The sequence below is a fragment of the Corapipo altera genome, unplaced genomic scaffold, assembly GCF_003945725.1.
Source record: "Corapipo altera isolate COAL_440 unplaced genomic scaffold, ASM394572v1 67, whole genome shotgun sequence".
NCBI lineage: Eukaryota > Metazoa > Chordata > Aves > Passeriformes > Pipridae > Corapipo > Corapipo altera.
The window spans coordinates 4,191,289-4,215,114 of NW_020884906.1; the positions used below are offsets into that span (position 1 = coordinate 4,191,289).

A 23,826-nucleotide genomic window follows, 5' to 3' on the forward strand; every position below is an offset into this window, starting at 1 on the left:
TTACATATAATGAATAACTTTTGGAACAATCCATCCACAAGTGGTTTTGATCCCTCTTAGTCATTCTCTTATATTTATTTGCATAAAGTAGAATCTGCTAAATTGGAAGGGACCCCCAAGGATCATTGAGTCCAACTGCTGGCCATGCACAGGACCATCCCCAAGAGTCACACCATGTGCCTGAGGTGGGATTTAATAAGTATGGAGCACTGCAGCACGTTTTCTGCAATGTGAATTAACCTCCTGCTTTCGGTTTTAAGACAATTAGTTGCCTTCACATGTACTTACTAACTTAAGAAACAAAAATTCTGCCTAATATCGCAAAAGCGTTTGCCACTTCCCTGCTGGAATTGCTTTGAAATGCTCGAGTCGCATCTGTTGCAGGGCTGCACCCTGGAAAAGGATATCCACTTCAAAGTGGCTAAATTGCTAATCCGGGTGAACCCCGTGACACTGAGCTGGAGTTCAGCCCCTCGCTTTTGAACCCGTGGTGACAATCACCGGTCCCTGGAGTCTCGTCCCAGCATCCCCGGCCCGCTGTGCCGGTGGTGGCGCGGTCACATCCACGACGTGTTCCCGGGCAGTGAGCGGGGGGGACAATCTCCTTGGGGGCGGGTTTGAGCGCGGGGTCGCTCTGGAGGTGTTGTATCCCGAGGTTTGGGATGAGGGGATGTCCCCGGGCTGGGTTTCCCGGGCTGGGTATCCCGGGCTGGGTTTCCCGGGCTGGGTTTGGGTATCCCGGGATGAGTTCCCAGTGCCCGCAGCTCCCCCTGGTGCCGAGGAGCGCGCGGTTTCCCCGCGGCCGCGCCGGGAGCGCTTCGGGAATCGCCGCGTCCCGTTCCCGCCGAACCCACTCCCCCGATCGTGATGGATTATTCGGTCATAACAAGCATATTATCCTTGCTTAATGAATGGAACGCGCCGCTTTCTTCCCAGGCATTGTCAGGCTTTGATGCAGCACAATTAGCGGAGGCTCTCGTTTAATTACCCGGCATAATAGGACCTGAAATGCTGAAATTCAATCTTTCATATAACTACTGCTTTTCAACAGTCCCCAAGGCTGATGGGGATAATGTTCCAAACTAATGCATATTAGTTTATAAAGAAAACGTTGCAAAACAAACACGGTCTTACAAGAGTATAATACTTCAAATTGCTTCAGGAGCTGTTTGATTGCTGCAGCCAATAACTGTTGTAAATTGGTGAAGATGCAATTAAATAGTCCTAGTTAAAAATTAATAGTAATCTAGCAAGGAGCAGGAACTTTTAGATGTTACTTCTGCGTGTTTTTATTGTTTTTTCCCAATCAAAGGAAGGAAATTTGCAGCAAATAGATTTTTTAATGGCACTTTAGATTACAGCTGTCTTTTTAGTATACAAGTGCTGACTCTTGCCTATGTTAGGGAAGATTAGGAAAAAAAAAAAGCAACAAAACAACAAACCACAGATAAACAGGACTGAGGAAGTATTAAAAAAACCTGTTCAGGCATCTAATGGATTAGGATATCTATCTAGACAGGTTTTAAGAAACATATGCATATGCTGCAGAAACTGTTTTGTTGCAGCTTCTTGGCTCTTCTGAAGGTTCCAAAGACTTTGATTTGCCTATTAACTTTCAAAAACTTCCTCTAAGTGCCTGAATTATGTCATAAAATGAAGCAACTGTAGAACTAAGCCATACCTTATGAATGTCTCCAGAGATTAAAAAATTTGAAAATTCAGTTCACTCTACAGAGTTCACTGTTCAGCCATTTTATTGTTCTTTAATTTAAGGCCTGAAACACACTATGAAGTCCTACCAGAGCATTCTGCTTGACTGCAGAAATGCTGAAATCACCTCAGATATGACTCATAATGTCTCAGGCCTTGTGTTAGATGGCCTCCAGAGGTCTCTCTCAATCTAAACTACTCTGCAATTTTATCTCATTATTTACATGAACCTGAAAAGGACCAAGTTTCATAATGAGAAGGAGAAGAAAAAGAAAATGGTGGTAACTGTCCATGCTGAGCTCTCAACAAATATGCCTCCAGACTAACTTAGATGAACATCAGAAGGAAGCTGGATGTGTTTTGATTTGCAAGTGTCACATAGATATCACTGGCACTGAGGGAAGGATGTTAAAGTAAGGGACAAACTTCAGGCGAGAAGCTGTAGAGAACTCAGCTGCTGGACAACAGCCAGCCCTGAACATTTCTTGCAGAAACCACCATCACCGTTACCATAATTAGAATTTTGATTAAAAACAAAAGGCAATATGACTCTACAGATGAGCCAGGGACTATTTATTATGTTCCTATTAAATATTTGTGGATGGTTTTTGGCCTCTGACATCCCCAGAGTGGTGACATACACTTATAACATGCCCTGAGATCCACAGAAACTCCTGAGGGGGTGTAAGTCTGTCTGTGCTTCCCTCCTTAGCAGCAGATACATCAGCCTTCATGGTTACAAAAAGCAGCTCAGTCTCCTGAAGTGATGTTTTAGCTTGACAGAACAGTCACTAGATATTTTTAATGTCCCTTTCTTTCTCCTTAGAAGGTAGAAATACCAACCTTGTTCTCCAAAAATCTCTATAAAATCCACCTCCTGACTTACAAGGACAATAGCAGGTCTGAAGTGTTCTAGAATATCAGTCAGATATTCTAGTCAGTCATTTCATTCACAAAAGCTCTTTCCTTCTGAAGGGTGGCAATGATTTTAACATCACATTCTGCTGAATTTCCTGTGCTCACAGCTTAAATGGCCAAACCAAACCAGATCTTGCTGGTTTATTGTTTTGTCCACCTTTCTTAGCTACCCAACTTCTGTTAATTTGATAGGTTTGATTAAAAAAAACCCTCAAAATACATTTCAGCATCTCAGTTCCATTTGGGTTCCAAATTAAAAAGAACTTAGACCTAAGTTTCTCTGTGAAACAGTGCTCCACATCACAGCAAGTAGCTTTTCCTTTCAGGTACTGCAGAGATTCTGTCATGAAGCTTGTAGGTGCTATAGCAGTTAGGGCTAGTTCTGAATTTCAGATGAAGAGTAGAATAGAGCATAATTACCTTTAATCTTCTTCCAGCTTCATTTCTCAGCCTTAGCAATTGTCAACACTGGGGAGAGTAATTTCAAAATTGTGCATGTGTTGTTCCAAGACCACACTTCAGTCATGTTATAAAGAGTTTTATTTAATGTAGATTCAATCTAAAGTGCCAGGAATATCAGAGCTGTATTTCAGTGAACAAATGAATGTATTTGATATTAACAGAAGAGAAAAAAAAAATCCCCTGCTTAAGCTATCGGTCTGAGCATTTAGGTAGCTGCTTAATATAAATAACACAAATCCCATAAAACAGCCATGTGAGGGAAAGGAAATTTTATTTGGTTTAGCTGATGATAGTGAGAAGTGCCTATACCTTTTAAGAAATTCCAGCTGGGGTTATTATTACCTACAGTGCTTTATTAACAAGCTTAATGGCAATTCAAAGTGAGAAGCTGCACAGGCTCTACGGTCCTTAAGGACTTTCTTCTAGGTCACACTTTTAATTGGCTCTAACTGGGGAAAAATAGGGTGGAGGAGTAGAAAGAGAGAGGAAGAATTTTGATGCATTGACTCAGGGACCACACAGAGCAGTATTTTAAAGTGGAAAAGGAAAACCATAGGTTTGCACTGGACAGGGAACTGGTTGTTGGGGGTGCAGCCCCAGCCCTGCCACCTGCTCTGGTTGTGCTGTCTGGCTGTGGCTGCAGCAGGAGGAAAGCTGAGGCTGGGTGAGTGGTGGGAAAGGGAGCAGAAGAGTTGACTCCTCCTTGCAGCTGCAGCAGCCCCTGTCTCCTCACATCCTGAAGAACAGCAACTTACAGCCCATGTCTTTGTTTCCCACCATATTTTTGTACCAGCTCCACTGCTTTTCTTTACCTCCTCACTGACTGTCCCTCCTGGTTCTCTTGCACTGAGGTTGGTGTTCAGTGCCCCCCCCCTCCCCCCCCCAAAATGTTTTAGTCCACGTGAGCAGCAGGGAAAAAAAAGCTGATAAAGAAAATGCAAATCATTTTCTGCTTGTCTGACAAATTAAACCAATTCGGTGAAGATTCCAAAAAAGCACCATAGGCAGTGCAAGGGAGGCAGCTGTGAGCAGATGAGAAGGCAGAAGCAGAGAAAAAGGGAAAAAGAAGCAGGTTTGTACCTTTCAGGTACAGCAGGTTGTGAGGCTGCCTGTGGAACTGTACCCCAGGGCACAAGGACAGGTCACCAGAGTCCTTGCTGCCACTGTTTTAATGGACTAATATAATTGTTGGCAGCAGTGTATCAGCAGTTCACAAATACAGGAGAGCAAATTAGTCAGGATATTAATTGTGATTTTATTTTTTTTTAATATGGTTTCTGTTCCTTTTCTAATTTCAGAGTTAAGTGAGAGAAATGTTTTCATCTGTCCTAATTGGACTCAGAACAGTAGCTGAAACAAGAGAAGTTTCCTCTTAGGAGGGATCTTTTTACTGTGCATTCCAGGTGCCTTTTCATTTCTCTTTTGATCATGAGAATGTTTTAGTTCAACTTTCATAAACAAACATTTGCCTTAGATAATATAAAGAAGCCTTCGAGTATTATGAAAGCACATTCCAGCACCACAGAGCACCGTGAATGGTCACATTTACAAGGTCAAGCATTCTTGCCAAAAGACCAAAGGGACATATATTATTTAAACAGAGCAACAAAGGGTGAAAGAGCTCAGGCCATTGAAAAGGCCATTGTCTCTCTTTCAAGGGACTGGGGAGTTTAGTTTATGAAACAGAAATCAGAACAGCTCGAGATCGAGCCAGATGGCTTTGCCACCTGACAGGGTTAGGCGATCTGCCTGACCTTTTTAGGAGCCCGGAGTGAGCGGTAAATAGCGCCCACTTGCCTCTTGCTCCGAGAAAGGTCCTTAAACCGCAGTGAAAGCCTAACGCGCCAGTTGTGCAGCTTCCACCGCGGGCACTAAAGGGAGGAGGATTTTCCTGCCTGGCTGGTTTTGCCATTCCTACCAGGACTCGCACGGCAGAGGGCCCTGTCGTACAGCTCCACGTAAAGAATGGGATTTTTAAAAGCTCCACTCGTTTTCTGATGCTGAGATGGTTGTTTTAAGCAACTCGAGGCTTGCTTGTATTTTCCACATGCGGTTGTTTTCTCTCGCGTTGGAAACACCAGCCATTAGTAAAACGATGAGCAAATGCTGTTTTATTATACTAAAATTCATTACTTTGTTGAACAAATAATATTTTCTGGCTGAGGGAATTCAAACGAGGAACAGCTTCTCTAATAATTCTCACGCCCGCGCAGAATATACAGCGTGTTACAAAATCAGAATGTGATATTGCTCCATCTGAGTAATAAAAAGATACAAAAAGAACAGGGGTTTTGGGGTAACAGAGTGATAACAAAATATGGGCTGGAACAGCCACCAAAATGTTTATACAAAAAGCTGTGCAAACATATGAACTAATTTATCAAATACTATATCTGAAAAAAACATTCTGACTTATGTCCCACGACTGGAGTTTTGCAAAGCTTATGACTTACCAGGGAGGTCACAAAATATTCTTTCCGGTATTAACTGGAAAAATGCAAAGAGAATAAAATGGTCCAAATCTGCTGTTTCAAGAGCTGGTTTGGAATACCAATTCCCAAAGTTTCCATGCCATGATCCTTATGCTGCAACCAAATTCTATTCAAGGACAACTTCTGTTCAGCCACATGGAGCTTTTGTGGTCCTGTGAACACCTGCTGTAATCTCTGGGGGGAAAGAGTGTGGGTTTAGCAAATTGGAAGGTAAAGGACTCAAAAGAGGGGTAAAAGAAGGGTAGACCTGCCAAATGTCTGAACCATAACCTGGAGTGGGAGTGTGTGACATCGGTAAATACTGACATGATCTTGCACCCTGGTAGAGTTTGTAAAAGTGAATTAAGAAAAAAACCTGTAACTGGAAGTCAACAAGAGCAAATCCAAAGAGCTCTTGCCCCCAGAGTGTGTCAGTCTGAAAATACTGCTGCTGATATCCTGCTACAATGGGACTGAGCAAAAATGAAGCTTCCATTGCAATATTACCAAACCTTTTGATGTGGTAAGTGTTGGACTTCATTAAAAATGGAGTGAATCATTGTAGTCTTTGACTACTGAGGAAAAGGACAAAACCCAATTTCATCGTTACATTTAGAACTTATTTAAAATCTTATCCTGATACATTTCCACTCTGAAAGATGCAAGTTTGGGATCTAAGAAAATGAGATTACTAATAGGTTAAGATCTGTACTGCGTGAGTGGGTGTGGTGGAAATATTATTAAATTTTACTAACATGCCTTTTTTCTTATACTGTGATTAATGATCCTGACCAAGACTGAGGTTCCACTTCAGCTGGCAGTTGGCAAGTTGAGAATACAACCTAATTAAAAAGTGTAAAAAGTGAAGGAGAAGCAGGGAAGTCAAATACTTTCTAGAAGACCACCTCATATGTCAGATAAAACTGATTGGAAACCTGGTCCTGTTTCTAACTGCAAGGATGGAGCCAAAAGCCTGGGTTGCCTCCTTGGACCTAAGATGAACGGAGGTCTGCAAATATGTTGTGTTGTTCTTGGGGAATGTGAGATTATGATTGTTTACAAGCTTTGGACTGGAAATGCCTTCCTGTGTGCTGTTCTCGTCACTGCTGGATCACAGATTGTTTGCTCAGACCTTTTAGAAAAGCAGGGATTGCTGAAGAAAAGTCCTCAAATAATGAAATGAGGAATTTTGTTTGACGAGAACTGAAAAACACTAAAATGCCAGGACAGAGTTCACTTCAGGGAGGGAAGACTTTTCATTGACTCTCCAACACAGCAGTTCAGGTCTGTAACTGAGGCATCAAAATTCGTCCCTCCAAGCCTATGAGCATCTGGATTCTAATATACTTTTCATTATGCAAATTTGAATAGAAAGATGTATAAATTTGCAGATGGAAATAAATAGATTCCAGGCTATCCTTTGTTAAACCTTTGCTCATAACACTGCAGCTTAGCAGCTTCTATACAGAACTACAGCTGCAGAGAGGCCAGAAGAATTCAGCAATCAGACAACATAAGATTTCCAAAACATCACTCTGGATGCCCATTTTACTAATTTTCTTCCCTTGTATCTTCCACTAGCAAGAGCAGCAGTAGGCTTGGATTCCTCTCACAGTCTCTAGAGAAAGTGGGACTGGTGAAACCATTTGACCATCCCTTCCCGTTTTTCAAAAGCTAAAGCTGTCACTGCTTTGTGGAGAACCAATCCCCAGAAACCTTTAGTTTGCCTGGGGCCATTGCTGTTCCCTTTTTTTCCCAGCTTCCCTACTGGGTGTGGGAAGTGGGGTGTTGAGTTGTCCCCCTCATGTTGGTATAGCAGGATTTCTGGCCAAACTGTTCCTCTGTGCTTTAATCAACATGTGAGCTCCTCTAGAATGGGAAGGATCTCTTCCAAATGAAGCAAACAAATATACTCCTTCCTTCAGATCTTGCTTTTCAAGCCTGGTACCTTTGCTGTCAGTTCCTAAGTGTGATTTTTCTGATGTGGACACTCTTTCTAGGTCAGCAGTATTTGCCCAAAGTTCATTACATTCAAAAGAATATTTTCTTTTGTTGTACTTCCCATATCTTGAATCAGTTTCCTGGAAAACTGATATTCCCAGATAATTCCATGCAGACAGAGGGTCTTGCTGACCTCTATATTATCTCTGGAAGCCTTTCTGCAAGCGATTTTGCACTAAGAAGTGCTTTGGAGATATTACAGTATTGGTATCACATGAAGTTTCTTGTCACTCTAGAAAAGACATCTAATTTTCTAATACAGAAATTACTTTTTTAAAAAGTCAGTAATTGCCAGAGACGTGGATAATGTCTGAGATACCAGGCAGAGCACAGAGTTATTTAGTTCACAGCACACTGAGAGCTCACAAGCAACAGGCAAATCACAAAGGAAAGCTTAAAGATCTCCCTTGCCTTGTGCTCCCATCCTACAGATGGGGAGCACTGGTAAATTATTGTGTGCACAGTACAGTGACATTGGTGGTATGTGAACAAGAAAAGAAACACTTAAAAATTGTGCTTTGACTTGAAAAATATATCTTAGCCATCAGGAAAGAGGCTTGTGATCCTTTGTACTTCAAAGACATGATGATAAATCTCACTTCTTAAGGATTACACATAAGTATCTTATGGATAACGGGGACAATAGGTCAGGGAATTGCCAAAAAAAAAAAAAAAGGCAGCAAAATAAGGAATTACTGTTATGAGTCATTAAACAAAATTCTAGTTATGTTTTATGTACTGTTGAATAAAGAGCTCATTGTTATTTATTAAAGTACCATCATTACCTGATAAATGCTCTTAGAAGGGGATGGATTTATTATTGTTGTCACACAACTAAAAGGTAACACCCTTCTGACTGCAAAATAATACACTTTCTGCTAATGGAAGCATTTAACAAAGCTGGGAAAAAATGTCCTTGATATTTACTAATAGACCAATACCATTTTCTAGGTGTAGCTCCTCAAATCTTCAGACCCTGACATGAGATTTAAAGCTCTTCTTAATTAGTTTATCTACTTGCAAATACGAATATATTAAAAGATCAAACAAAAAGTATGTGCTTATATTGTTTCAAAATTTCTTTTGATGGAATCCTAAACAACAGGTCAAGTTCAAAACCTCACTCTCTGTCCCTACATTTTTTTCCAGTCCTACTTTTCAAACAAAAGGGGTGTGAGGTGTCATGGCAATGATGCAACTGCTGGAGTTACAACTTTAGAGCATCACTGAGTGTTGGGCTTTTTTATTTGCTGTGAATGGATTTCATTCTAATTTTACAAAAAGGCTGATGAAGAGGTGAATAAGCCATTTTCAAGATGTTCACTTGTCAGTTGGTGGGGACTCAGTTAAATCCAACAGCAACATCTTCCACTACTGTTCCTGGTGTAATTCTTCACCCTGGCATCAGCACTGAGTTATTAGTGATCAGCAGCACTTTGTTACCCTGTCTTGGTCAGTGAGAGTTGCCCACTGGGGGGTTCATCAAGTAGTCTCTCAAAAATTCTGGTTCTTTCCTCGTGTAAAACAGTTGATACAGGTGATGGATGGAAGCACCTCTGTCTTTTCCACTAAAGGAGTTCGTGTGCAGAACCCTGGAAAAACAATTCCAAGTGTGAACTGCTTGGGCATCAACAGTTCTCAAATCAGTGTTTATTCAATTCGGGGTTTTTGTTATTGAAATCAGTTAAATATAGTTGGTATTTTTTAGTTAGTAGACCGTATGTTGATGGAGTACAGACATCTCCTGGTAGGAGTGAAAGAGTTTAAGAAGAAAGTGTGATAAAATATGCATATTCTTTCTGTAGAAGAAAGAAAGAAAGAAGGGAAAGAAGCTTTGTCTGGAAGGATTTTTACTGTCCTTCAAGTTGAAGAAAAGGAAAGGTACATTATTTGAGCCTTTTCTCCCGCAGCCTTCTTTAGAGACTTACAAGATGAAAGCAGGATCTCTTTGAACGTGAAAACCTTCAAGTTAAACACGATTGTTTAGCGTTTAGTAAAAGAATTTAATGAACTCTTACTAGTACATTCCTCATATATCTTCATTCGAAGCACTTACAATGTACCCTAATACACCCAGAAAAAGTACCACAGGTGTTGGGAGGAAACTGCTTTCCACTTTGTACTTTTGTATGTAAATGAAATTGCCTGAGCCATTAACACATTGGAGCAAACATGGGAGATGATCGTTGTGAGCTGCAAATATTATTTCGTTCCCGGCGATTCAAGGAAGCCTTTTAGTCGTTTAAAACTGGGGGGTTTGGATACTTTGGATACTTTGTATTTTCCCTGTATTTAAAATTCTATTCTGAATTATGAAAAACTATGTTTCCCGAGGACTCTACATTCTTCTATTACTGCAACAGTGTTATCCATAATTAAAACAAGCAGATATTTGCTGGAGGTAGAACATCTGATACAGACCATGCACTAAGGATGACGTGATGAGGTCTCCAGTTGGAGGGAGCTAATTAAATGTGGGAGAGCTGTAACTGAAGTGAGGAGGTGAGAAAACACTACAAACTAAACAGAAGCTGCTATTTAAATGTTTGCACTTTAGAAATGCTTGTATGGCTCGTGTTCTATTTTCTTTTCTGCAGGGCCTTATATAACTACCACCATGACAACAGTTAAGTCTATTCCTATGGTGTATCAAGCAAACTAACTGAATGTCACATTTGAGCTATTCTTGCCCTTTTTCTTTCCAGTCATGGACCACAGAAATCTGGGAAAAAATGGTGGTTTATATCAGCTGCTGGACCCAGATATGTATTTATGCACCATTAATGTGAAGTTATCTGTAGATATTACTTGAAAATAGAAATTAGTCCTGTAAGCAAAGCTCACACTTGTCCCAAACCCGGGGGAGAACACTGCAGAAGGTATTTAGGTGTCCAGAGAAATCAGTGAGACATTTTGGCTCCACACTATAAGAAAGTCCACATCTGTGATTTGCTAATCCCTCATGGATTTGTGATACAATCTCAGAACACAGATATTACATTGGATGGAAGCCCAGCTGAGAAGAGTTATCAGTTGGGTATAGGGAGAACATAAGCAAGCCTGAAAAAGCTATTTTGGAGACAAAAGCAAGCTTACAGAGTAGTTATATTGTTTTGGAGACTGTGGGTAGGTTTCAAGTGTTCTGTACAATCCAGTTAGTTCTCTGGTTAAAATTCTGCTGATTTCCCTTTCCTTGGACAGTAAAATACGTTATTTTTGTTTTTTTCTCTGAAGCTATCTCTGTAAGAGAGACTTTCTGCTGGAGATATTCCCTGGGGAAAGTCAATATTCTATAGTCTTTACCTAGACCCAGAGAGAGTCTTGAATATGCAGTTCAACCACTACAGAAGTTTCAGACAGTTGTTGCATAACTAATGTGCTTGATCTAGAGAGGGAAGAAAACCTGTCACAAGTAAAATGGTGTGTTAAACTGAAACTGTAGTGAAAAGTAAATCAGTGCAATCAGAAGCCATTTCCTTCATGACCATCCACCATGATGATGACAATAATTTGCTATTCACTCCTGTCCCAGCCTGATGTAGAGGGAAGGACAAATTCATCAAAGAAGGAACATGTTTAATCAGTTCATGCTGTGTTCCACTCCTGATGTAATGTTTTAAGACTGTGGTGCAACACGGTCACACCCACTCATATAATAATTAGGGAATAATTAATTTGCCACAGTGGCAGCCATAAAAAGTCAATGAGCCTCGATGTGCAATAAAAGCAGAGGCATAGAGGGATATATAAAATTTCAGGAAAGGGCGCTGATCTTGAATTTGTTGAAGGTAGTGGCAAAAAAACCTGCAAGTGCAAAATAAAATCCCGAGTCCCATAACCAAAAAAACCACAGTAACCTGTAAAAGGCAACCCCAACAAACATAAGAACAGAATAACAAACCTACTTACACCACTGTAACTAAAATGTATGCTGAGTAGATCTCAAAAGAAAACCTGAAAATTGGCAATGAGTAGAGATGACTGGGTACCTTTTTCATGTATATTTTATTGTTTGAATAATAGCATTAGTCTCAAGGCAGGAGAGATTTGGCCCTTTTGTACTTTTCCCTAAACCTCAAGTGAATTTTTCCTGTGGGAAAATGAATGATTGGCTCTTTGTGAAATTATTCTTCAGCATTAGGCATTGTTCCTTTAAACTTCTGATACAAAGAGCACCTCATTCCAAAGCTTCCAGTCTCCTGTCTCCAACTCCATTAGATAGGATCGCTGCCTACCTGTGACTTTTGCACTTTTTTACATCAACAATTTACACTTTCAAGATGTTTACAAACCATCTGGCTCATATTTAATTTTAATCAGACCAAATCTGGGAAAATACCTCGTGGTTTTTTTGTAATTGAATTATCTAGAAGAACAACAGCGACAAAATATCATATCTTGTAACAGATATACTAATGCCTTCTTCACACCTAAAGGTAACATTGCAAATTGCTGTAGTTGCTCAGAGATTTTGGAGGGTGTTTTCAGAATGCCTGAACATTTTCTTAAACTTTCTTCTGTGGAGTTTATGGAAGTTTTTATAGTTGATTTTAAGGAGGGAAAGAAGGCAGGTGATGCTCAGATCTTTTAAAACTCAGACATTATCTTGGTTCTTTCCAAACCAGTGTTCTCTGTGGCTGTTTGAATGACCTGCTTGATTTTCCTGTGTGAGAAGGTTGCCTGAGACAGGACTGCACACAATTTTCACAACTGAATCCAAGAAAAGGATTCAGTAGGATTCCTGATCCTGATTTAACAGAACTGTTGGGATAGTTGGAGAAAATTTGCTAATTGATGATTTATATATGATTATGGCTTTATAAAAATCTTGCAATATTCCAAGAGGGACCACAGAATTTGACCACGCACAAATGTACGCAGAGAAAAGAAAACAAAAGGTGTTACTCTGGTCTTCCAGCTCCTCTGCACACACGTGTGTTAAATCAGACCCAGTGGAAATCCTTAAGCACTCCCTCTTACCTCTCCGATTTCAGAATAACAGGGGAAAGTTGAAACAGGTGTTGGAAAAAAAAAAAAGGAAGCAGGTTTTTCTCATCAGGGATACATTCCTCATGCCTGTTATAAATGTTTCCCCGTTCAAAACAACATTGTTTCCTGCTGGCAGAGAGAGAGTTAAATCAAAGCAGAGGTTGTTAAAGGAGCAAAGAGGAAATGTGAGGCAATGACACAGATAAGAACATCTTCAGATAGGTGGCTTCAAAGGAGCTCCGATGATAATGGCTGGGTCATCCCTTGGAGAAAAGCTAATGAGCTGGCTCCTTCCAGGCTACAGTGGGTGCTCTTCCCAAGGCTAAGTGGGGGATCAAAGAAGCCTAAAACCTCAAAGAACTAGAAAAGGGAGGGAGAGCTCTGGCTGAGCCAAGAGAGGCTTCCCAGAATGTGTCAATTCCGGAGCTGACAGGCTGGGAAGACTCCCAGACAGAAAGAATGTGCTGCGAGCAATGTAGCTGTTCCTCCTGAGAGAAACTAATCTGGATTTATGTAAATTATACCGTGTGGAAGTTTAGATTTGGGAACATGCATAAAAAAGAAAACCATCATTTTTTGCATTAACACCTGGGCCTGCGATCTTTATGTCTTTGAATTAGTGAACAAACAATATTTTGCTATCAAGTAAGCGCGGTTTGGAACTTTTTAATCAGCCTCTTAGCAGAACTCCTTCGGTAACTAAGCCCCAGCTGAAGGTATTGAAGTAATCCTGGTGGTTACCCAGGAACTGTTACCCGGCTACGCGAGGGCAAACTGCCAAAATTGCTGCTTAGGAAACGAAGTACCCCGGGCTCGACACCGCTGTAAGGACGTAACCTTGAGAAGGGACAGCATTCAATAACCCTGGTGAGGCTTTCTCAGAGTAATGGACCGAAGTGGGCTATGAATTTCTAAGCAGATCTTCTATGAGTGAGGAACTGTTCCCCAGGAAGGGCTGGTGATAGCCCAGTGCTGATGGACGGGTGTGGAGTGTTGGGCACATGCACTTTGTTTGTCCGAGATACTTAATGTTTGTCGTGGGGATTTTTCTATCACATTCACTGCATATTTTAAAGTAACTAAGACGTAGGTGAAGATAAAAGATTATTGTGAACATCTCCCCAAATGGCAATGGAAGGATCAGTGAATACAACAAGGGTGTGAGTATTCCGTGGGCCATTTCGGCAAAGCTTTGTTGGTTTACAAATACCTTCAACTAGAAAGAGGCAAATAATGCTATTGGAAGAGGAAAAAAAATATATCTCTGGAGAATTGTTTATCTGTCTACAGAGATGAAGTGTGGCACTTGGAAGAACTCAGTGTGTTAAACCCCCCACTTTGTGCTCCCAGAATACCTTACAGGGGAGCAACAGAGTTCTTTCCAGTTTAGCACTGACAGCAGCACGTACTAATCTGCAGCCTCATGGTGCCGAAGTGTGATAATGCCCCGACAATACCAGATGAAATCTGCAGCTGCTCTCTCCATGTCCTCTTTCTGAGAATCCAACACAGTCTGTTGATACCATCCAGCCCTTGGGTGGAGACTTGCCAACACAGCACACGGCTCAAGTGAAAGAAAAGAGCACTGAAGGGCATCAAAATGCAGAAAATTACTTTTTAGATTTCTTATGTTATTATTGCCTACTTTTAGAGAATCCAGAGTATGACTATTGTAATTATACAGGCAATCTGAGATCAGATAAAACAATCATCAGTGATTTAATCACTATTGGATGATTTTTTTAAGAGCTGTTGTTGAATATACTGAATAATGCCTTTATAGAGGTAGCTGTTTTCCTTGGTACAAGACCTTTCTTCTATAGATCACTCTCTCTCACTGGAAGCTTTTTGTGAGTGGCAATGACTCTGACTTAATGAACCTCTTTTCCAAGTGGGTTCTTCTCTATCATGGAATTGTTTTAGCATTGTTGTTATAAGCTTCCGTAGAGATAACATTTTTAATAGCCTGTTCTATTCTGGCTCCATAGCCTGTGCCTCAATTCTATTAGAAAATGCTCTGCAGAGTCACCAGGGTATAAGAATCTGATTAGAAAACTTGGGGCACTGTCTTTTTAGAAAGGATCTTTGTGTTATCCACAGCAGAGGAAAATGAACTATCCAGTGAAGGTATAATACACAAAACTAATTCAAAATCTCAATGACTACTCACTTATTCAAGCAGCTACCCCTAGAGAGAAGAGTTGAGCGAAGTGGTTATAGGTAGTCTCATGATAATATCTTTACATTCCTGCAATGCCTTTCTTGCCAAGATATTTTACAAGTAGATACAACCTAAGGGTTGTAGAATTAAAAATTATTTTAGCCTGAAATAACCCTGCTTTCAGTGGGATAACCAGGATTTCATTTTTCCTTCCGATTGTTACTTTCAGACTTTACCATAGACTTGACATTGTTTATCCTACAGTCACATTTCTGATTGACTAATGACTTAGGCTATAAAGAGACATAAATTGGATTAACTCAGTTCTTTACTCTGGGAAATAATGCCCATTGTCTCAGTTTCTGACCTCCTGTGCTCATTTCTGAGATAGATGACATAAAAGATTTACAATTCTGTATGCTGATCACACCATCTACATTCTGATGAGGATCTAATTATAGTTGAATTACCATTGATTTACTAAAAAAAGCTCCAATCTATTGCAATATTGTACTGTCCAAAAAGCATTAAAAAGTTGAGCCCTGTATTACAACACTTCTAAGTGCTGGCATGTTGGCCTTCATCACTACATGCCCAAGCTGCTGAGTGAGTCAGTGACTGAATAATACCTTGTTTAATAATCTTTTGTCAACTGCAGTATCTCATCTGGAGGGTTATCATAATAAAGACAGTAATTGTTTCTTCAAAGTAGCCGTTAGAGAATTGTGTAACCACTACCATTCTAATTAGAGCATTCAAGATTAATTTCAAGAATAGTGTTCCTTGAGAGTTCAGTCACAGGAGATGCTCATTTAGAAAGAAATAAAGCTGTTGTCCATGCATATGTAAAGGCTGGGATACTACACACACTTAATAAAGCACAATATTATAGCCAGTAGAGATGAATAAAGTACTGAACTCACTTTTCCAAGGTCATTGCCTGGGAACTGAAGAATTATTTCCCTAGTGTTGTCTAAAGTCCAGTTCACTGAGATCTGCTGCATTTCAGATGTGCATCCTTTGAGGAAAGCACTTCTTTATATTCTGAGGGCACAAGGGCTGCAGATGTACCTCTGGGAAATAGCCAAGCGTGAGAGTGGGTGACAGGCAACTTTTCCAGGTGTACCTGGGACAGACTGATCAGGAACCTGCTTAGCTTAAGACTGATTTGCACAGGCCGTTACACGGTTTCCTGATTTTTCTCATGCAGCCCAAGTTTGATTGCAGGAAAAAAGATGTAAATCAGCCTCCTTTTGAAGGCAAAGCAAATCCTAAACTCATTGGATGTGGACAACTGTGAGATCAGGGGAAAGAAATAAATGGCATCATTTGTTCACTGTGAGAGTTGGGACAGAGCAGTGGAAATGACAGGATGTGACTGTTTCGTTTGCTGCTGATTTCTGTGTGCTAACTTCATCTGCAACACTTACCAGAACGATAAAACCACCGAGGGACACCAGATGGTGCTGCTGTAGATGCTCTTGCTGCTTTGGATGCCCTGCTGATGTGGCAGTTTGCTTTTGGAGGAATGCTCCTGGTCAGCTGTGATGCGTTCAGTTTTGGGAGCTGAATACACAGCCAGCAGTATGTGCACCGATCAGGGACAGAACTCCTCTTAACTGGAGTGATGGCCTAGGAGCCCAATTTAAATTCCTGACTTCAGATTCCAAGGAATTTAAGGGAAGCTGGGATCTATGTTTGGATCTGAAGTTTCCACTGAAAGAGACTTTTCTCCTTAGCCAGAATCACCTGGCTCTGACCCGCTTGGTGGGATTCAGAAAAATGTAATATGTCCAGAAACCAAAGTGAATTCCAAAAGCTGCAGAACTGGTTGCCTTCTACTAGTTGAGCAAGTAGTCTAAATGCTTTTATTGTTTTAGGATTGTGAAGATATTTTATAAACCATCCTTTTAAAGTGAACAGACCAAGCATTTGAGCCCCCTGTGGCTGCTCACAAGATCTGGTGTGTTATTGTCCCACTGCACATTGCTGGGATACAATAAATACCGTCCTCTGAGAGACAAGTATTTTTATATCAGGAGTTGCACAGGCTAAATACACAGGGATCCTCTTCAGGGCGCTGGCAAATGGTGCTTTCTCATGCATGAAGGTGTTCATATTGCTACTCACCATCCAGCCCACTGAAAACATCCCTATTCTTCTTGATAGCTCTTGATTTTCATTTGAAATGCAGAAGACACGCACATTAGTGCTACATTAAATTTTTTACATGTGCTGTGCTGATATGCTGTCAGGTCCCTTTGCTTGAATATTAATCCCTTTTTTTTCGATGTGTGAAATTTTACATTTCAATCAAAGGGTCTTATTTTTCATTGCCAAACTCCTCTATGACCAAACTTCTCACAGTGTTCTTTTTGTATTTTATATAGACTTCTGCTTTACCTTGTTACTTATTCCCCCACACTCTTGCAAGCAGCTACAATTCAGTGAGACAACTGATCAGCTGAGGAGGACACTGGCAAAAGTATCACATTGTACCTCTCTAGAACTGTTATCTGGGGGTGAGTGAGCCATTTCAGCTGACTTACTGTCAATAGGAAAGGAAGAATATCCATAGCATAAGTTTATATTTCAGCTTCTTCCTATTTAGAAATGGAAATATCCTCTCTGTGGAAACTCTTTTTTTTTTTTTTTTTTTTTTTTTTAAACCACGAAATGAACCACAGAATAAAAAAAAAAAAAAAAAAGAAACTAAAATTTCAGTAGTACTGAAAACCAACACAATCATAGCGTTATGTAACTCCTTTCCACTGCCTGATCTCACAGGATAGCAGGAAATAGGAAATATAGTTGAAGATGATTCATCACATGCCCGAAACAGATGTTCCTCAATTTGAAACGTATCATCTCAGCCAGGCAAATAGAACTGTGGTGGATGTCAGATGCAGTTACATTTGCCTGACAGATACACCACGCTTTGGAATAACATTACTGCTAATGATAGCCTACTGCTGATGGGGAGTTCTTTGTTTTGCTGTTGATGTAGAGCAGTCAGGTCTGCTTGGTGCATCCATTAGCAATAAAGCTTTGTGTGTGTGTGTGGTATTGCTAAATTGAATTATAATGCAAAACACAGGCGCCATCCTCCCTTCATTTTTCAAGCGTTGCCTGTGCAGCCTCAAAAACAACACTTAACAGAGCAAGTTACTCTCCTCCATAGAGTTAAACCACCTGATTTATTTCCCTTTAGGATAACAACTTCCTGTGGTTGACCTTTGAGCAGAGCTGAAGTTACATCCCCATGCAACAGGCTGGCCTTTGTGTGTGGCTGCATCCCCATCTGATGCCTGGTGCCAATTCTAATTGTACTGGGGCCAGCAGCCACTGCCATCTCTCAGAGCTCTAAAGATTTCTTGGGGAGGATATGAAATAATAAAATACCAATCTCCTCGTGCTCCTTAACAAAATACTGGGGTGGCTTTGCATTTTTCCTCAGCAGGGTTTGGTCGCTGCTCTAAAATAAAAAGCCTTTTTCCTTCAGGTGAGGTTCCCATTTGCATAGCAAACGGCAGAGAGGATGTAAAAGCCTGGCTGCTGGACAGCTGCAGAGATGCTGGGATTCACCAGGACAGCTGGCCAAGCCCAGAGGGAGTTTAAACTCAAGACCAAAGATTTATACCGAAAAAATGCTTAACAGGGGTTTTATGAAGATAAAAGACAGGAAGTACACAGCTTATCCTTCTTCCTTGCTCGGTGGGCAAAGCTTGGTCAACACCTTTTTTTTTTCCTCCTGTTTGCTGCTAAATTCTCAGACCCACTTGTGTGAAAGCACTGTAAGTAGATACAGTTTTCAACTCCTTATCAACTGAGAGTTATAGGCAAAAAGCACTATTTATCAATTTGTCATAGCTCTCCATGTTAATGAATTCTGTAGGAGTACACATAGCTATAGTTAGAGAAGTGGCAAATTAGGAACTTTTGGCTTTATTTAGGATTATTTACCTTTCAAGGCATTATTAAGAGGTTTGGGGTTTGGTTTGTTTTGTATCTATAGGAAGAGTTGCATATCCTCCTGGGAGATGCCTTTACAGAATTTCTGCTGTGGGAGGTAAAAGAGTGGGAAACCAATTGAAAAAAAGAAAATATTTATTCCATTTTTTAAGAACTTTCATAGTTAAACATCAAATGTTGAACATTGTCATAAATCAGTTTTCTTCACCATTGAAGAAAACACATATTCATACTGGCTAGAAGACTGACTTTTACTGTGGGTGAGCAGTATGTAGAATAGAAAGGTGACTGACAGCCAGAGAAAATTAAAAAGACACAAGTATTGCCAAAGTACTTTCTTTAGCAACAGATAAATGCATTAAAAGTAGCCTAAAGGCATGGGTTGGCTTGTTTTGATTAGACAGAGCAATTTGCTCTCTTACATGGGGCTCTAATCACTTGTAGCTGCAAATAGACTGATTTGCTGAATATACTGATGGCAACCACCAAAGTGAATGTTGAGGGACTGGCAGCTCCAAATCAACTCCTGGAAGTAGAGGAGTTGCCACTGGTAAGCTGCAGCTTCTCTGGGTGCACATTCCAGCATGGAATTAATGAGTTGGAGCAGGACTTGGCTCTCACTGTGCTTCTCTGGGGGAGACCTGTACCTCTAGTTCTTCAGAACATCTGAACTGACAATGACTCAGTGCTCCTGTGGACTTAAAAACCTCGTGAAACACTTCAAATGGGGTCAAAACGAAGCTGGGGGGGGGGGAGGAGGAGGAGAAAAATAAGTCCTGCTTTGTTTTCCTAACTGTAAAAGGAACTTCAGCACATCAAGGAGTAAAATTTGGAAACGGCTGCTTGACAGTTTAACATAAACAATCCCAGTGATGAAAGCACAATATGGGGATAATTATCTGTTCAAATAAATCTGATTGATGCTAATGAGCATTTGAACAATCCATTAAGGATCCAGGGTTTTTTCTGTCCAACTTTCTTTGGTAAGCAAAAATGACACATCCAAAACTTTTATTAAGTACACCATTTCCCTCTGTATCTTCCCATCTTTTACCTTTTCCAAGAAGGCACTACATCTCCAGCAGAAAGGACACTGAACTTATTATTCCCACATAACAGTTTGATGCAGTGACAGCTGCTGGAGCTAAAAATCGGCTCAGAAATGACCCAGTGCTTCACACTGGCATTGCAGTTTGCAGATGTAAGAGTGAGGAGAGACTGCAGAACCCTTCTGGGGAGGTTTTGTGCTCCTGAATGGAACAGTCCTCTGTGACTGTGCAGTAATTTGAGCAGCTTGGAGGGACCTCACAATCCATGGATCTCTGTCTCTTCCTTCAGCCAGTCCTGCTCTACTCTGTTTTTCACTGACTTACCCTCTTACATGTGGTCAGTGAATTCTTCCTCAGAAAATGTCCAAAGACACAAGAGTAAAAGCTGGATTTGCCCTCAAATCCAAAAAGTGTTGACCAGTTCAACCACTGACTCTGAAACATGAGGGCAAGTGCTGAGAAGAAAATATTTTTTCATGGGACTGTACTCCAAATATCTGTTATTGAAGTACAGCAACCAAAAAAACCCCAGAATTCCTAGGATGTCAATCAAATTTAAATGGTGTTTATCTACAAATTACAAATATTAGGCTATTTCATTCAGTTTGTCCATCTTCTGATAAATTGGCTTTGAAATCTTCCTTTGACCAGGGGGAATATCTGGCATATCATATGAAATGTGGCTCATTTCACTTCTCTGTGCCATCAGTAAAAGGGCCAAAATATTTTGTTTGTTAAAGGACAGCTATAGGATCTGATTCCAGTTTTTGGAAGACATGCAAGGCATCTTATGATCATCTTCCTTCACTATATTGGATCAATAATATAAATATTCCTCTTAGGAAAAGAGGCTTCTTAGGAAAATCTCAGATTTATCACATATAGATAATATTTATATCTATAGGTTGTTAGATAATATTTTGAGGGCCATATCCCATTGCTCCTACTGGTCTTGGGCAATATTTAATATGTTGCTTTCTAGTATTTCACTGTCCTTCAGAGAACCTTTATGTCTTATTTTTTAGTTCTAAGGTGTCTAATATTCTCAGAAGTTCTTAGAAAAGAATGCCTCCAGCATGCCTGTCTCTTTCTGAATACTAATGAATTTTCTGACATGTGTTCTTCACATTAAATAATAATTTTAGTCATTGATAAACACTGTTTATGTGTAGAAACAAAAAAAATTCTGTACAGAAAATTATTCAATTAACTCATGTGTCCACTTCAGCCTGTTGGTCTGCAGTGAACAAACAAGGATGTTTTATTTGAATGAATGTTTGTAACTCCTACCAGTGTAAATCCATTTATCTTCCAGTACTTGGCCATACACTTGAGCAGCCACATATATTTAGACTGCATGAAGCTTTTTTTTTTTTTTAATAAAAAAAAGTGCCCTTTCTGGGAGCAACACAATTCAGCACTTCCCTGGGTAGTGTGTGACATCTTCTAGGTGAATTCAGATGAGATTATGGCAGCAAAACCCCCAAAATCCCCCAAGGGCCTTGGGTTCAGTTCCCCAAGTCACACTGGACTGGAGTGACATCCTCACCCTCGGGATACAGTTGGAAGAATTCATGTGTATTTATTTAGAGGTACAGAGATGTTTTTTCTCTCCATTTTGGAAGTTCTCAGAGGACATGAACACACAGTTCCTGCAGAGGGGGGAACTTCACTGGGGACAGCTTTGGTTTTGTTACCTTAATATATCCAAAGGGATATATTAAGAACCTTGAAAGTATATCCAGCTTCATCCAATTCCCAAAGAGAGAAAGTTAAAAGCTCTTATAGCTCAGCAGATGAGACTTTTGCCTCTGTCTGGTTAAACCAGGACAAGGCTCCAGTGACCTAATGTATATAGAATTGGATATAGATTTTTGAGAATTGGATATAGATTTTTAAAAGCAGCCCAGAAGATTTAATTCTTGCCGTCTAGTTGCTCTTAAGGAGCTATTTATTACAAAAGAAAGATGAACGATTTTTAATTGGACTCTGAATTAGTTTAAAAATACATTCTTTTCCTTAGATGAGAAACAATTTGTGTGTGTGCTGGTTTCACACTTACATTCCAGAAAACTGGCTTTTGTGGAGACTCAGACATTGAAAGTGCCCGTGCTGTAATGATTTTTGGTTACACAGAAACCTCACTTGCTATAACAAATAATGAAAGTATATAATGGAAAAAATATTTTAAAGCCGTTTCTTTAGAAGCCAGCCAAAGCTTAATAACAACTTAAAAATCTTTTAAGGTAGGTTTTTGAGATCTGGAAGTGCTTGCTGTAAACACTTTTTCTCAATATCTTGCCCTGGAGATCCAATTTGCTATTATTAAACATACTGAGATATTCTTGTTAGAAGTAGGACTAAAAATAACCTTTCAGCACGCTGTTGCACTGGTATTTTTAGGTCTAAGTATTTATTCCTCCTACCAATCACTGCTTTGTGTTAATTAATTTTCGGTGACAACTTCATTTTATCTTTTTGTGGCTTTGTTCCAAAGAAATTTTATTTTGACAGACTTTGGGTGTTCTGCTCTCAATCATTACAGTATGGAAAAAAGAAAAGGGTCTGCTGTAAAAAGAGCAATACATTTGTTGATCAGCTGTTCCTCATTTGTCAGCAAAAAAATAAAAAAATAATCCAAAGAACTGAGGCCAATGTTTTATTAGGAAGGTAGACAAGCTCCAAGCACAGTCAGTGGTTTTTATTGTCATTTTATGGCAGAATAAATGACCAGGTGAGAGTCGATGTGATCATACCATTGTAGATCCCAGTTTTATTTGGACTGGGTTTGCATGGTTAAAAGCTAATAATAACATTAACTTGATCATGGGCTTATTTAATGAATACACACGAGCCTAATAATTTCTCAGAAAGCCCATTTGAAAGGGAAAATTGTGGGGTTTTTTGTAGGACCCTGGGCATTAACACACCAAACAAACTATGAGTCCATCCAGTCTGATTTCCACACTGCTGGTGTGAGCAAGTGAAATGCTCAACTCAGAACAGGGCAGATCCAACCCTGTTGTTTGAAAAGAGACAAACTACAGGATCCTCATTCCAGCAGCAGAGGATCTAATGCAACATCTGTCTTTAGTTCTGCACAGACATGACCAAGAAGATCTGCAGAGTAATCAGGTGCTGTAGTAAGAGGTGTTGTGGTAATGAATGGCAGGTGGGGAAAGGTGTGGAAGGATATTTAGTGTTATAGCCTGAATAAAACCTCCTCCCTTTCACAGTCATTGATCAACCTAGTCCTGAAATGTGTTGCCATCTTACACTTGCTGATATAATCTCAAATTTTATTTGTATTTATGTTTTAGTGCTCTCACACATCTGTCATTTGCAGTTGCCAGTGTTCAAGCATTGGGGAATATAATTATGAGAAAACTGAATGAATAATCAATACTTTATTATACTGCACTGTGGTATAGTGGGGACCCAATAAATGGCCAAACTTGCACTGTGGCTCAGTAAGAATTACTCAAATATAGTAAAAAGCTTGTCCTCATTCTGAAAGGTTTCATGTTGAGGTAGAATTTCAGTATGATAAGAAATACTGGTCTTTAATCCATGTAAACAAGGCCAATTCCTGGAACACTGGTGCTCCTCCCTATGGCAGTCACTGCTTGCTTTGTGATATTCTTGGTGCTACTGGGCTGCATGGAGGAAAGGCAGCTCCAGATGGGATTTACTGTTGTTTTTTCCTTCCCTTGGGCTGCATTTGGGGTGTCCATCTCATTGCAAAGCATCTGCCCCAAAGTGAATCCCTCTGGATCCCCGGTGCTTGGGAAGTGTGTTACAGGCAGAGTGTTTCACGTGAGGGCTGGAGGCAGTGGGAAGGCACAAGGAAGGCAGGACAAGTGGCCATCCTGAGGGTGCTGGGGGATGGTGAGTCCTTTCCTGGTGCCCATGGAGCTCACAGAAAGCTTTTCAAAAAAAAAAAAAAAGGAGAAGGAGAGCATTACAACAGCAACTCATGATGCAGTCAAAGGCTGGGGAAAATCTGGGGAGTATTTGCTCCAAAGTGTTGACAGCTCAATGTATTAATAAAGGACAAGCCTGGAAGGTGTCACAGTCTTCCTCCTCCCATCCC

General features: G+C 40.3%; 1 long non-coding RNA gene across 1 annotated transcript in view; it reads left to right on the forward strand.

The window, feature by feature from the left end:
- Positions 1-13,317: 13,317 nt before the first annotated feature.
- Positions 13,318-23,826, forward strand: part of LOC113951319 — a 31,137-nt gene continuing 20,628 nt past the window's right edge. The window contains exon 1 of the long non-coding RNA XR_003529105.1: positions 13,318-13,418. This is a non-coding gene — a long non-coding RNA (uncharacterized LOC113951319). The remainder of the gene's footprint in view (positions 13,419-23,826) is intronic.